General features: G+C 40.2%; 1 pseudogene; it reads left to right on the forward strand.

The window, feature by feature from the left end:
- Positions 1–2,633: 2,633 nt before the first annotated feature.
- Positions 2,634–3,082, forward strand: LOC130036772 (ubiquitin-conjugating enzyme E2 L3-like; annotated as a pseudogene).
- The last annotated feature ends 11,333 nt before the right edge of the window (positions 3,083–14,415 follow it).

Raw genomic sequence — 14,415 nt, forward strand, 5'->3', positions numbered from 1 at the left:
TAAAAGATCTATGCATAGCTTTCCATTCTAAAGAGTTGATTATATTTCTGTAGACCTCGTACCAATCATCACTCATTTAAATACATATTTTATTTAAATTATTACTTTAGAGAAGTTTTATATTTGCAGCAACATTGAAGACGAAGTACAAATATTTCTAACATACTCCCTGCATCTACAATGCATAGCCTTCCCATTTATCATCATTGTTCCCCAACCAGATTTGTGCTTTATTTTAATGGACACATTTTAGTCACTTACAGTGCATAGTTTACATTACAGTTTCTTCTTGGTAAACATTATATGAGTTTTGGCAAGTATATAAGGACATATATTCATCATTAAAACATATATGACTACTTTTACTGCCCTAAAGACCCTCTGTGCTCTACCCATTTAGTCCACTCTCCTAAGACCCAGAAACCATTGGGTTTATTTTCTTCACTTTTTTAAAAAACAGTTTTGCCTTCTCCAGAATGGCATGTGAATATAATGATATAGTATGGGTCCTATTTAGATTGTCTTCTTTTACCTTGTAATGAATTTAATATTCTTCCATGTCTTTGTGGGTATAGTATTGAAATTATGTGTATGATTACAATATTAATAATATTGTAAACCAAAAAATCTCAATAGCAAAAATTTTACAAATTAAAATAAAATATCTATGTCCTTTTATACCTTGATATCTCATTTACTTTCAGCACTGAATAATGCTTTATTTTCTTGATATACAATAATTTATTTGCCTACTATGAGACATCTTTATTGCTTTCACATACTGGCAATCCTGAATGAAGCTGCTATAAATGTGAATGTACTGGTATTTGTGCAATATTTTTAGTTCATTTGGCTAATATGCCCAAGAATATGATTGTTGCAATGCATGGTATAGATTCCATATTTTAATAGAGAAGTAGACTTTGCATGGGCTTAGAAATATGAGCACAAGTTCTGTGGGGATTTTTAGGAAGGGAGGAAAGTAACAGTTTAATATAAAGTTACTCCACTGCCCTTGGTCTGTCATCTTACTGTCACATTTGCCATGTTGTCTGTCACAATCAAAGATAGGAACTTCCTGAGATCTGGAAGCTATGTCATGATGTGACAATAATATTAGAGAAAGAGTAATGTATGATCAAAGGAAAATTGCTTATATTACTGAACCATTATTTTCTCATACTCTTCATGTCCATTTACCGCTCAACACAGCCATATAAAGCGAGGACTATTTTCCCCACTAGTTTTATATATGAAGAGAGTAAGACCCAGAGAGATCAAGAAACTTGTTTAGCTTCAAAGGATAAGTGAAAATTATAGGGATTGAAACTTTGTCTTGACTTACTTCAAAGTTATATATTTTTCTGTGATAGCATTATGACGTCAAACGTCTCATAGGAATAGCATCTTAATTCTGACTCCTAATAATGGCTTAGAAACTATTAGAAATATCTTTATTCTTTTGGAACTTTAGCTTCTTTATCTCTGGAATCAGGAAGTTGGACTTAGATTTAGATCTCTAAGAGCACTTGTTTTCTGTTTCTGTTTTGTTATCACAATACTGTATGATGTTAATTAAGTGAAATGCTGTCTTCACCATATAAACAAACAAATGAGAGTTCCGAGAGTGTCTTGTAGAGTCAAATAGCCAGTTTCCTGAGAGACAAACTGAACCGATTATTACTGAACGTCTAGATCACTGGCCAAGGTTATATTATTCTCTATTTTTTCTTCCATGGAAAAATTATCATTTCTTACAAATCATGGTTCATGTTAATAAAAGTTTACAAATTAAAGTATGTATGATATGAAATCCACATATTTCCTCTGATTTTGAATATAGCATCAGTTAAATGATTGTTCTTGTTACTCCAGAGATAGAATAACCCATTAATATATTTTCCAAAAGTGTGTTACAGGAAAAAGTGAAGCTTAAAATGCATTAATATGTACTAGGTCCTGGGTATTATCCATGCATTTTCTGAACTTACTTTATTATCATATACCTAGAATACTTGTTAAAAACACTAGTTCCTATAATTCACTAAGAACTGTTGATTTGGAATAAGAATATGAGTTTTTAAGAGCTGAAACACCATATTCGCTATGAACTAGGGTTAATTAAGTATAATGACTAATTGGAATTTTTACCAGTGTACATTCTGGTTGATCAGAACTCATGCAGTACCAGTTATTAAACATTATTAATATCTGTTATGGATTAATATGTCCATTTGACAGAAGAGAAACTAAGGTTCTAGGAGGCTTGACAGCCTGCACCAGATATTAATAAGGTACCGAGAGTTCAGAGAATATGTTCATTTCCCCTTGTTTTGTTTTTGTTTGGGAGACTTCCCCAGTGGAGCTTGGTATCATTAGGGTTACATTCTATAGTACTTGGGAGACTACACTGTGCCAGAGTAGGAATTAGGAACCTGTGCATGCCAAATATTTTTTATATACCTTTGAGCCATCATCTTGCCTCCTGTACATTTTTCTACAGCTGAAGTAACAGATTAGAGTTGGAGAAACCAGATCAAAAATTTCTTTAGCAAAACAGAACCAACAGAAAATGCATTAATAAACTTATGTTAAATGATTGGCTAGGGGAAAGTAGCAGTACCAGATCCAAGATGGTGGCAAACAAAAGGAAAACAAAGGACCTTGAAGAAATCTGCAAATGTGGAATGAAAAACTTCTGTAACATGCAGGTTGAGGAAACAAATTTAGTGACTTGGAAAGTACTTACTGTTCCTGACAATCTGCCATATGATAAGGGAGGCTTAAGAATATAAACTTTCCAACAGAGTAACCATTCAGAGTACCCATTTAAACATCAAAGATCATGTTTAAAACAAAGATATAGCAACCAAACATTGATGAAAAGGAGCAGGTCTGCCTGTCAGTAATTCTGAATACTACATTGCCAGACAGACCAACTAATCCAGTCCCTTATTGAATTGGTGAACAGAACCCCAGTCTGAGAGCCACTTTGGTCTGACCAAACTGAAAAATACTCTAAGGACCGTAAAAATTCTCTAAGACTGCTGAAGAGTTTATAAAGAAATATGGGGAAAAGTGAACCATGGACTAAATCTGTAATGATTGATTCCAGCAAATGTAAGCAGAGACTCCTAGTGGTGAATTAAAATATCTGCAAAACAGGTCTCTGGAAAATTGACCTGTGCCACACCGCCTGTTCGCTTGTGGCAGTTACTAACTTTCTACAGTTTTCTTAATAAAAAGTGGTCTAGATAACCTTAAAAGAAAGGATTAAAATTTAAGGTGTTATAAAAATAATAATTATATTTAGTTTGACTATGGAGGCTAGTAAATCTAAAGTCTATAGGTTTACAGATGAGTTAGTTTTGAGGCAGAACTCCTTCTTTTCCTGAAAACCTCAGATTTGCTGTTAAGACTTTGGCCAGATCTACATACGTTCTCAAGGATAGACACTTTTATTTAAAGTTTTCCAAATATATTAGCTAATGCTTACAAAAATGTTTGTCGTAAAAGTTTGGAAGAATTCACTAGTAAATCCATATGAAACTGGGCTTTTGTTTTTGAGAAGATTTTGATTACAGTTTCAATTTCCTTGCTATTAATGGGTCTATTCGGGTATTTCAAGTCTTCTTGGTTCAATCTTGGGAGGTTATAGGAATTCAAGAATTTATCCAAACAAAGACACCACCAACAAAGAAAACTACAGGCCGATATCCCTGATGAACATGGATGCGAAGATTCTCAACAAAATATTAGCAAATAGAATACAGCAACTCATCAAAAAGATCATATACCACGACCAAGTAGGATTCATTCCGGAGATGCAAGGATAGTTTAAAATTCGAAATCAATCAACATGATCCATCATATCAACAAAAGCAAAGATAAGAACCATATGATCATATTAATAGATGCAGAGAAATTACTTGACCAGATCAAACACCCATTTATGATGAAAACTCTTTCGAAAAAGATCAGGGACAAGACAACGTTGGCCACTCTCACCACTTCTGTTCAACATATTACTGGAAGTACTTGCAATAGCGGTTAGGCAAGAAAAAGATATTAAGGGCATCCAGATAGGAAACGAAGAAATCAAGCTTTTACTATTCGCAGATGATAAGATACTCTACCTTTGGAACCCTAAATCCTCTACCAAGAAACTCCTAGAAACAATAGACCTGTGCAGTAAAGTCGCATCAAAACACAAAAGTCCATGGCTTTCCTATATGCAAATAACGAGACAGAAGAAAGAGACATGAAAAAAGCAATCCCGTTCACAAACATGCCTCAGAAAATCAAGTACCTGGGAATCAGCTTAAGTAAGGGGTAAAGGACCGGTACAAAGAAAACTACAAAACGCTACTCCAAGAAATAAAAGAAGACATGACGAAGTGGAAACATATCCCCTGCTTATGGATTGGGAGAATTAACATTGTCAAAATGGCAATACTCCCCAAAGCATTATACAGATTCAATGCAATCCCTATAAGGATACCCATTACATTCTTCAAATAAACGGATCAAACCTTCCTGAAATTCATATGAAAATCAAACCCCCACTAATAGCCAAAGCAATTCTTGAAAAAGAAAATGGGAGGCATAACCCTCCCCAACTTCAAACTCTACTGCAAAGAGTAGCAATTAAAACAGCATGGTACTGAAACAAAGGTAGAGCTGCAGACCAATGGAACAAGGTGGAATTCTTTAATCACAACCCCAGATATATGAGCATCTAATCTTTGATAAGGGAACAAGAAATGTGAAGTAGAGCAAGGAAAGCAACTTTAACAAAGGGTGCTGGCATAACTGGACAACCACATGCAAAAATAATCGGTTTAGACCTCGACCTAACACCATGCACAAAGGTCAGATCAAAATGGATTAAAGACCTCAACATCAGACCATAATCCATAAGGTATATTGAAGACAAAGTTGGCAAAACACTCCATGGCATTGAATCTAATGGTATCTACAAAGATGACATGCCACTGGACAGCAAGTGAAAACAGAGATAGACAAAAGGGACTATCTTAAACTAAGAAGCTTCTACACCTCAAAAGAAACAGTGACCAAAATACAGACAGTCTACAGAATGGGAAATGATATTCACCCAATACCCATATGATAAGGAGTTGATGTCAAGGATATACAAGGCACTGGTTGAACTCCACAAGAAGAAAACACCCAACTTCATAAAAATGGAGTGATGAAATGAACAGAATACTTTTCAAAGAAGAAATTTGAATGGCTAAAAGGCACATGAGTAAATGTTCTGCATCACTAATCATCAGGAAGATGCAGATCAAAACACCAATGAGATATCATTTCACACCACAGAGACTGGACCACATCCAAAAGAACAAAAGCATCTGATGCTAGTGCGGATGTGGAGAGAAAGGGACCCTCCTTCACTGCTGGTGGGAATGCCGACTGGTTCCGCCCTTTTGGAAAGCAATATGGACGATTCTCAAAAAATTAGAAATTGAGCTCCCATTTGACCCACCAATAGCACTCCTGGGAATATATCCTGGAGAGGCAAAAAAGTGCACTCGAAATAACATCTGCACTTGTGTATTCACTGCAGCACTGTTTACAATAGCTAAAATCTGGAAAAAAAAAAACCCTGATTGCCCTAGAACAGATGACTGGTTAAAGAAACTTTGGAACACCCACACAATGGAGTACTATGCAACTGTTAGAAAAGATGAAAATATGAAATTTTCATACAAGTGGTACTACATGGAAAGTATCATGCTAAGTGAAATGAGACAGAAAGAGAGGGACAGACATAAAGATTGCGCTCATCTGTGGAATATAAGGTAACAGAATAGGAGACGAACACCCAAGAATAGTTGAGATAAGGAGGTTTGCTCCATGGAATCCAACAACACATGCTGGAGGGAAAAGCAGCTCAGATAGAGAAGGAAACACCAAGTAAAGGGTGTTTGGAGGATCTACTCGGCATGGGAGATGCATGCTGAAAGTAGACTATACACCAAACACAATGACCACTCAATACCTCTACTGCAAACCACAGCACCCTAAAGGAAAGAGAGAGCAAAAGGGAATGCCCTGCCACAGAGGAAGGGGTGAGGTGGGGGGTGAGAGGGTTAATGGGATCGTTGCTGGTGGAGAATGGGCACTTTTGTAGGGATGGGTACTCAATCATTGTATAACTGAAACCCAAGAACTAATGTATGGAAGTCTACATTGGTACCTTATGGTTTTTAACTAATAAAACTTAAATTTAATTTTTTTAAATGTCTGTTGTAAACAGTTTGACTAGTTTATAACAATAAACTAGGTGCTACGGTATAGCAAGTCAGCGTATGCATTTAACGATAGGAAATGTTTGGTGGAGTGGAAAGCATTGCAACAACATGAGTTCAATCCCCAAAGACAAAGTCTAGCAGTTACACAGAAAACCAATTATAGAGGCTGTAAACTGCAGAGTAAGTGAATCAGCCAGATTTAAAAGACAGTACTTTTAATTATTTTTAAATATTGAATCATATCTCCCTGTCCCTAAAGTGCAACTATCAAGGATAGGATCACTGAGAGTGATAGAGATAGGAGAGTCTTACATCCAAATGACCTAAAGTAAGAAATTTTCTACCTTTCTCATATCTTTGCCATTGATCAGTTTCTTTGTTTATAAAATGCAAATAATAATTATACATACCAAGGGTTTGCTATTAAAAGTTGTTATCAATTCACTATATGTAAAAGACTTAGAACAGTACCTAATACATTATAAGCACTAGACAAATGCTACTTGTCTTGAAGCTGTTATAATATTATTATTGATCACTTGATCAATTGATTTCCCTTAATCGTCAATTTGCTCGAGCAGGCGCCAGTAACGTCTCCATTTGTCCCTGTCGCGTGCTAGTGTAGACAAATGGCATCTGTTCGCTCTAGGAACACGAAGAGCCTCAAACCGATCGTTCATGACCTTGATGAAGAAGTCTGACCATCTGGTAGGTGGTCAGCCACGCGATCTTTTGACATCCCATGGAATCCAGTCTGTAACAGCTCTAGTCCAGCGGTCATCTCTATATCTCATTTCGTGACCAGCCCATCTGATTTTTGACACCTTGGCAAACAAGACAGTGTCCCTGATTCTTGATTGTCGACTGAGAGGTCGGAACTCTGAATTCTTTCTCTCATTTGAGTGAAACGTTATACTCCAAGCATAGCTCTTTCAATTCCTCTTTGGGAGACATGAATAGCGTTCTCATCCTGTTTGCGTAGGGCCCAGGTCTTGGAGGCATATGTTAATGCAGGAAGAACAGTGGAATCAAAGATATGAGCCCAGAGCCGGAGGTTCTTCGTCCTCTTAGCTATTTCTTCGATGCTCTTGAAGGCGTTCCAAGCCGTTCTCTTTCTCCTGCGTAGCTCGGGTGCCAGGTCATTTGTCATGTTGACTTCTCGACCTAGGTACATATAGCTGTTGCATTCAGAAATGGTTGTACCGTTGAGAGCGAATGGGGCATCAGGAATGAGGTTGTTTCTCATAAATATTGTCTTCGTAAGATTCAGCTGTAGTCTGACATTTCCACACTCATGGTCGAAATCGGCCAGCATTTGTGCCGCTTGGCTAATGTTCGGTGTTATTAAAACAATGTCATCAGCAAAGCGGAGGTGGTGTAGTTGCCAACCATCTATCTTCACTCCCATTCCTTCCCATTCCAGTCGTCGCATGATGTTCTCGAGGGTGGCACTGAAGAGTTTTGGTGAAATGGTATCACCCTGCCGAATCCCTCTCTTGACATCAATGATTACTTCTTTGTAGAATGGTGAGATCCTGGTAGTGAATCCGTAATACAACTCACGGAGGATCTTGATGTATTGAGCCTGAATGCCCTGATTGGCTAGGACTTCAATGACCGCTTCCATCTCAACAGAATCAAAGGCCTTCTTTAAATCAATGAACGTTAGACAGAGCTGAATCTTGAACTCCCGAGAAACCTCAATGAGCTTGGTTATCGTGTGGATATGGTCAATTGTGCTGAATCCTTTGCGGAACCTGGCTTGCTCGCATGGTTGTCCTTCATCTTGTGTTCTGCCAATCCTATTTAGGATGACTCGAGTGAACAACTTGTAGATGACAGACAATAGGCAGATCGGGCGATAGTTGCCAATGTCATGGATGTCTCCCTTCTTGAACAGTAGTACAGTCCTGCTGGTTTTCCATTGGGACGAAACCTTGCATTCAGACAGGTAGCATGTGAAGAGCCAAGCCAGCGTATTGATGAGTACTGACAGCAGGTTCTTCAGGTGTTCAGGTCTGACCTTGTCTGGGCCAGGTGCTATTGTTTCTTTACTGATGAAATGGCGTGTCGAATTTCGGAAGGGAGAACATTGGGAATGACATATCCATCCTTTGGAATTTGGTATGTTGGCAAGTGGACTTGGCTATCGAAGAGATTTGATCAGAAGTCATGGATAATCTTCTCCATTGCCGTTCTGGAAGATGTGATAGATCCTTCAGGACGTCAGAGGGCAGTCATCTTGGTTTTGTAGTTGGCGGAGGACAGAAACGGGCATTGCGCCTGTTACACTGGAGGCGTCGCTGTTCTTGTCAACACAAACTTGGCCATGAGCATTGATTCATTCGAATGCCTAACAACCCGAATCAGACGTTTACAATTGAATAGATGTGGCTCACTGCCGCAGTTTCTATCTTTGTTGTCTATGTACCAACATCTAATTATGATGAAGGAGAAGGTTGAGAAGTTTTACATGGAGCTGGAGAAGTTCTATAAAGAAGACCACACCTTCTACAAGATCATTGTGGGTGATTTTAATGCCAAGATAGGACCGAGAAGATCAGCTGAAGAACTTCACATCGGGACAATGGCCTTGAATGGAACGAACAGAGCAAGAGACTGTCTGAGTTCATCATGTCGACCAACACCATCTACGGTAACTCACAGTTCCAGAAGGCCGAATCTAAACGTTGGACATGGGAGTCTCCCGGTGGATGATTCCACAACGAAATAGACCACATTATATTCAATCAACGGTTTTGCCTGACCAATGTCACTGTTGTCCCAAAATTCCAAACTGGATCTGATCACCGTCTCCTTCGTGCAAAATTCTACTTCACAGAGCAGGGATAAAGGGCTGCAAAGTTTAAAAAGAGAACTCCCAGGACGACCACCAACTAGGAGCTCTTTGGCACTATTGCGGCAACATGGCAAGATGCCATTGTTGACAACATTGTGGCAACATGGCAAGATGCCATTGTTGACAAAATTGACAAGGAATACAATCGACTGGTTCAGCATCTCCATGACTGTGCAAGGAACGCCAAGAGAGAGATAGCCACAAAAAAAAAAAAAAAACGCCTGTCTTCAAAAACTCTTGAGCTTATTCGCCAATGTGGTTTGGTGCATGCCTCAGGCAACCGCAAGCGGATGTTGAAGCTTGCAAAGCAGGGCAGAGATGTGATCAAGGAAGACCTCAAAGGGAGAAGGGCAGAAGTGCTGGTAGATGGGGCAGAAGCCAGGAAAAGTATTAGATCTCATTATTATTATTATTATTATTATTATTATTATTATTATTATTAGCTGGAGTGATAGCACAGCAGGTAAGGTGTTTGCCTTGCTTGCGGATGACCCGTATTCAATTCCTCTGCCCCTCTCAGAGATACCGGCAAGCTACCGAGAGTATCTCGCCTGCACAGCAAAGCCTGACAAGCTACCCATGACGTATTTGATATGCCAAACACAGTAATAACAAGTCTTACAATTTGTTGTGAGACGTTACTGTTGCCCGCTCAAGAAAATCAATGAGCAATGGGAGGACAGTACTACACTGCTATTATTATTATTAGCAACAGAAGTAGAAGTGGAGGCAGCATAACTCTACCATCTGAAACGTCTTTTGCACAAGTACAAAGTTTGAATTTAATGAACTTTTATGGTACTGGGCTGTTCTTGAGCTCTATTGGCCATGTTAATACATACATACAGTTTGGAGGAGTTCGGCCCCTTTCTTCTATATCAGTTTGAGCTATTATTTCCAAATAAATAAAAAGATTAAAAATCACAATGGCTACAATAATACAGGACAGAGAACTCACCAATTCTGGGTCCACCCTCTCCCTCTCTTTTCACCCCATTTCCAGCCTCTTATAGAGAAATATTGGAGTACCCAAAACTAACTACCTTATAGCTCTGTATTACCCATATAAACTTACCCATATAAATTTTTCTTCTCCCTTCTTTTTCCCGCTTAACTAAAATCCTATGGTTTAAGTAACACTATTATCAAGAGTTAAAGGGATTTTCCCAATGCCATACATTTCAAAAAGAGTTGATCAGGAACTTAAATCCAGATATGCAAGACTACAAGTCCACTGTGCCACACGAACACAGTCCTAGATTCAATCCATGACTTAAAATAGTTTAATGTGAATTCCAACAGGTACAGCCCGCCCCCAAGGGCTTGGGTTCCTTTCTGGGCACGCGCAGCTAGAAACAGCCCCTAGACAGCCGGTTTTCAACCCCTGATCTGCGTGGGACGGGCACAGAGGCCCAGCTCTGGGCAACAAAGCTGAACGGCTCCAATTCCAACAGGTACAGCCCGCCCCCAAGGGCCTCCGTTCCTTTCTGGGCACGCGCAGCTAGAAACAGCCCCTAGACAGCCGGTTTTCAACCCCTGATCTGCGTGGGACGGGCACAGAGGCCCAGCTCTGGGCAACAAAGCTGAACGGCTCCAATTCCAACAGGTACAGCCCGCCCCCAAGGGCCTCCGTTCCTTTCTGGGCACGCGCAGCTAGAAACAGCCCCTAGACAGCCGGTTTTCAACCCCTGATCTGCGTGGGACGGGCACAGAGGCCCAGCTCTGGGCAACAAAGCTGAACGGCTCCAATTCCAACAGGTACAGCCCGCCCCCAAGGGCCTCCGTTCCTTTCTGGGCACGCGCAGCTAGAAACAGCCCCTAGACAGCCGGTTTTCAACCCCTGATCTGCGTGGGACGGGCACAGAGGCCCAGCTCTGGGCAACAAAGCTGAACGGCTCCAATTCCAACAGGTACAGCCCGCCCCCAAGGGCCTCCATTCCTTTCTGGGCACGCGCAGCTAGAAACAGCCCCTAGACAGCCGGTTTTCAACCCCTGATCTGCGTGGGACGGGCACAGAGGCCCAGCTCTGGGCAACAAAGCTGAACGGCTCCAATTCCAACAGGTACAGCCCGCCCCCAAGGGCCTCCATTCCTTTCTGGGCACGCGCAGCTAGAAACAGCCCCTAGACAGCCGGTTTTCAACCCCTGATCTGCGTGGGACGGGCACAGAGGCCCAGCTCTGGGCAACAAAGCTGAACGGCTCCAATTCCAAACAGGAGACCTTCCCAACTCCTCGCCCAGTGCCAGGGACTGTTTCCGGAGCCGCGGCCGCTGACGCGGCCGCGAAATATTTTCCCACTGCATATGCCATAGGAACCATAAGCTAACTTCTTAGATGGAAACTTCTCTATTTTAGCTCAGCCACTAGAAACACAGTAGCCAATAACTCATAAGCCTATCTTAACTCACACTGCATATCAAGCAGAATAGTAACAGTGAACGTGAAGGACTAAACCACACCTCTCACAATGGTAAAGCAACGCAAAAGCCCATCAAACTTTCATATTGAAGAGTCTAGCCCAGATGACGCCAACAGTACTGTAGTGTTAGACAGCCTCTCTGACAAGGAATTCAGAAGGGAGCTACTTAGGATGCTTAGGGAATTAAAAGAAACAATGGAAACCAATGCCAATAGAAGACAAGAGGATCTGAAGGCAGAAATGAGGAAAATGCAATCAGAAATGTCAGACCTGAAAAATCTCGTAGGCGAATTGAAAAGCTCAGTGGAAGGCCTCAGCAGCAGAGTAAGAGCGGCTGAGAACAGAATCAGTGAGCTCGAAGATGAAGTTCAGAGACTCTCCAGAAAAGAGCAGAAAATGGAAAAGAGACTCACAATTCGGGAACAGATGGCAAGAGAAGATCGTGATGAAGCCAAGAGGGGTAACATAAGAATTATTGGAGTCCCAGAGGGACAGGAAGAAAACCTCGATGAAGAAGCAACTGTCAAAGAAATCATTGTTACAACATTTCCAGAGCTGAAGAAAACTTGTGACCACATTCAGGAGGCACGAAGGGTACCAGCTAGAAGAAATCCGAATAAAAATACCCCAAGACACATTCTGATCAAAATGACCAAAACCTTAGACAGAGACAAAATTCTGAAAGCAGCAAGATCGAAGAAAGAAATCTCTTACAAAGGAGCATCCTTAAAATTCACAGCTGATTTTTCTGATGAAACCCTCATGGCCCGAAAACAGTGGTGGGACATAGTAAAAAAACTCAATGAAATAAATGCCTCCCCAAAAATACTTTTCCCAGCAAGACTCTCATTCATAATAGAAGGAACAACACACAGTTTCACAGACAAACAACAGCTCAGGAACTTCATAGACTCAAAACCATGGTTACAAGAACAACTAAATGGGCTACTTTAAGGCAAGAAAGGCCCCTCAAATACACCAAACTTTAACAGAACAATGGGACAAAATCCCATAACAATAATCTCTCTCAATGTCAATGGGCTAAACGCACCAATTAAAAGACATAGAGTGGCAGGATGGATTAGAAAATTGAACCCAACATTCTGCTGCCTGCAAGAAACGCATCTCAATAGTCAAAGCAAACACAGACTCAGAGTCAAAGGCTGGAAAACAATCCTACAGGCAAACAGCTCCCATAAAAAAGCTGGGGTAGCCATCCTTATATCAGACCACATCGATTTTAGAGTGAGGAAGGTCATAAGAGACAGTGAAGGCCATTTCTTATTGATCAGAGGATCTGTACAACAGGAAGAACTTACAATAATAAATGTATATGCACCTAATGAGAGACCAGCAAAGTACTTAAAACAACTACTCATAGATTTGGAAAAAGACATCAATAGCAACACAATACTAGTGGGAGACTTCAACACTGCTTTGTCACCTCTTGATAGATCAACCAGACTCAAGCTTAGCAAGGACATACTTCATTTGAGGGAAACAATGGAAGAAAGGGACTTAGTAGATATATACAGGACACTTCATCCACAAAAAGCTGAATACACATTCTTCTCAAGCGTACATGGAACATTCTCCAAGATAGACCACATGCTGAGCCACAAAACATGCCTCCATAAAATTAAGAAGGTAGAGATTGTATCAACAATCTTCTCAGACCATAATGCGCTGAAATTAGAAGTAAATCACACACAAAAACAGAAAACTAAATCAAACACCTGGAAATTAAACAGTGCACTATTGAACAACGAGTGGATTAGACAGGAAATCAAAGAGGAAATCAAAAGATTCCTAGAAACGAATGAAAATGAGAACACGAGTTACCAAAACTTATGGGACACAGCAAAGGCTGTGTTAAGAGGAAAGTTTATAGCTCTACAAGCATTCCTCAGGAAGGAGGAGCGAGCACACATAAGTAACCTAACCTCACAGCTTAAGAGCTTAGAGAAGGACCAAAAAAAGGAGCACAACCCGAACAGGAGAAAGGAAATAATAAAACTCAGAGCAGAGAATAATGAGATGGAAACCCAAAAAACAATCCGAAAGATCAATGAAACCAAAAGCTGGTTCTTCGAGAAAATTAACAAGATCGATAAGCCTCTAGCAAAACTCACAAAGAAAGGGAGAGAGAAAACCCTAATAAACCGAATGAGAAATGAAAAGGGGGTCATTACAACAGAAACCACAGAAATTCAGAGGATCCTCAGGGAGTACTTTGAGAAGCTTTATGCCACGGAACATCAAAACCTCGAGGAAATGGATAAATTCCTAGACTCCTACAGACTCCCAAGGCTGAACCAAGAAGACCTGGAATACCTGAACAGACCTATCACCATCAAGGAAATTGAAATGGTAATAAAAAGTCTCCCCAAGCACAAAAGTCCTGGCCCGGATGGATTCACTAGTGAATTCTTCCAAATCTTTAAAGAGGACTTACTCCCGATGCTCTTTAAGCTCTTCCACGAAATTGAAATATCAAAAACACTTCCAAACAGTTTCTACGAAGCAAATATCACACTGATACCAAAAGCAGACAGAGATACCACAAAGAAAGAGAATTACAGGCCGATATCCCTGATGAACACAGATGCAAAGATCCTCAACAAACTACTAGCAAATAGAATCCAACTACTCATCAAAAAGATCATACACCATGACCAAGTAGGATTCATCCCAGAGATGCAAGGATGGTTTAACATTCGGAAATCAATCAACATAATCCACCATATCAACAAAAGAAAAGATAAAAAGCATATGATCATATCAATAGATGCAGAGAAAGCATTTGATAAGATCCAGCACCCCTTTATGATGAAAACCCTAGCCAAAATGGGTATAGA

Source organism: Sorex fumeus, unplaced genomic scaffold (genome assembly GCF_029834395.1).
Source record: "Sorex fumeus unplaced genomic scaffold, SorFum_2.1 ptg000065l, whole genome shotgun sequence".
Classification (NCBI taxonomy): Eukaryota; Metazoa; Chordata; class Mammalia; order Eulipotyphla; family Soricidae; genus Sorex; species Sorex fumeus.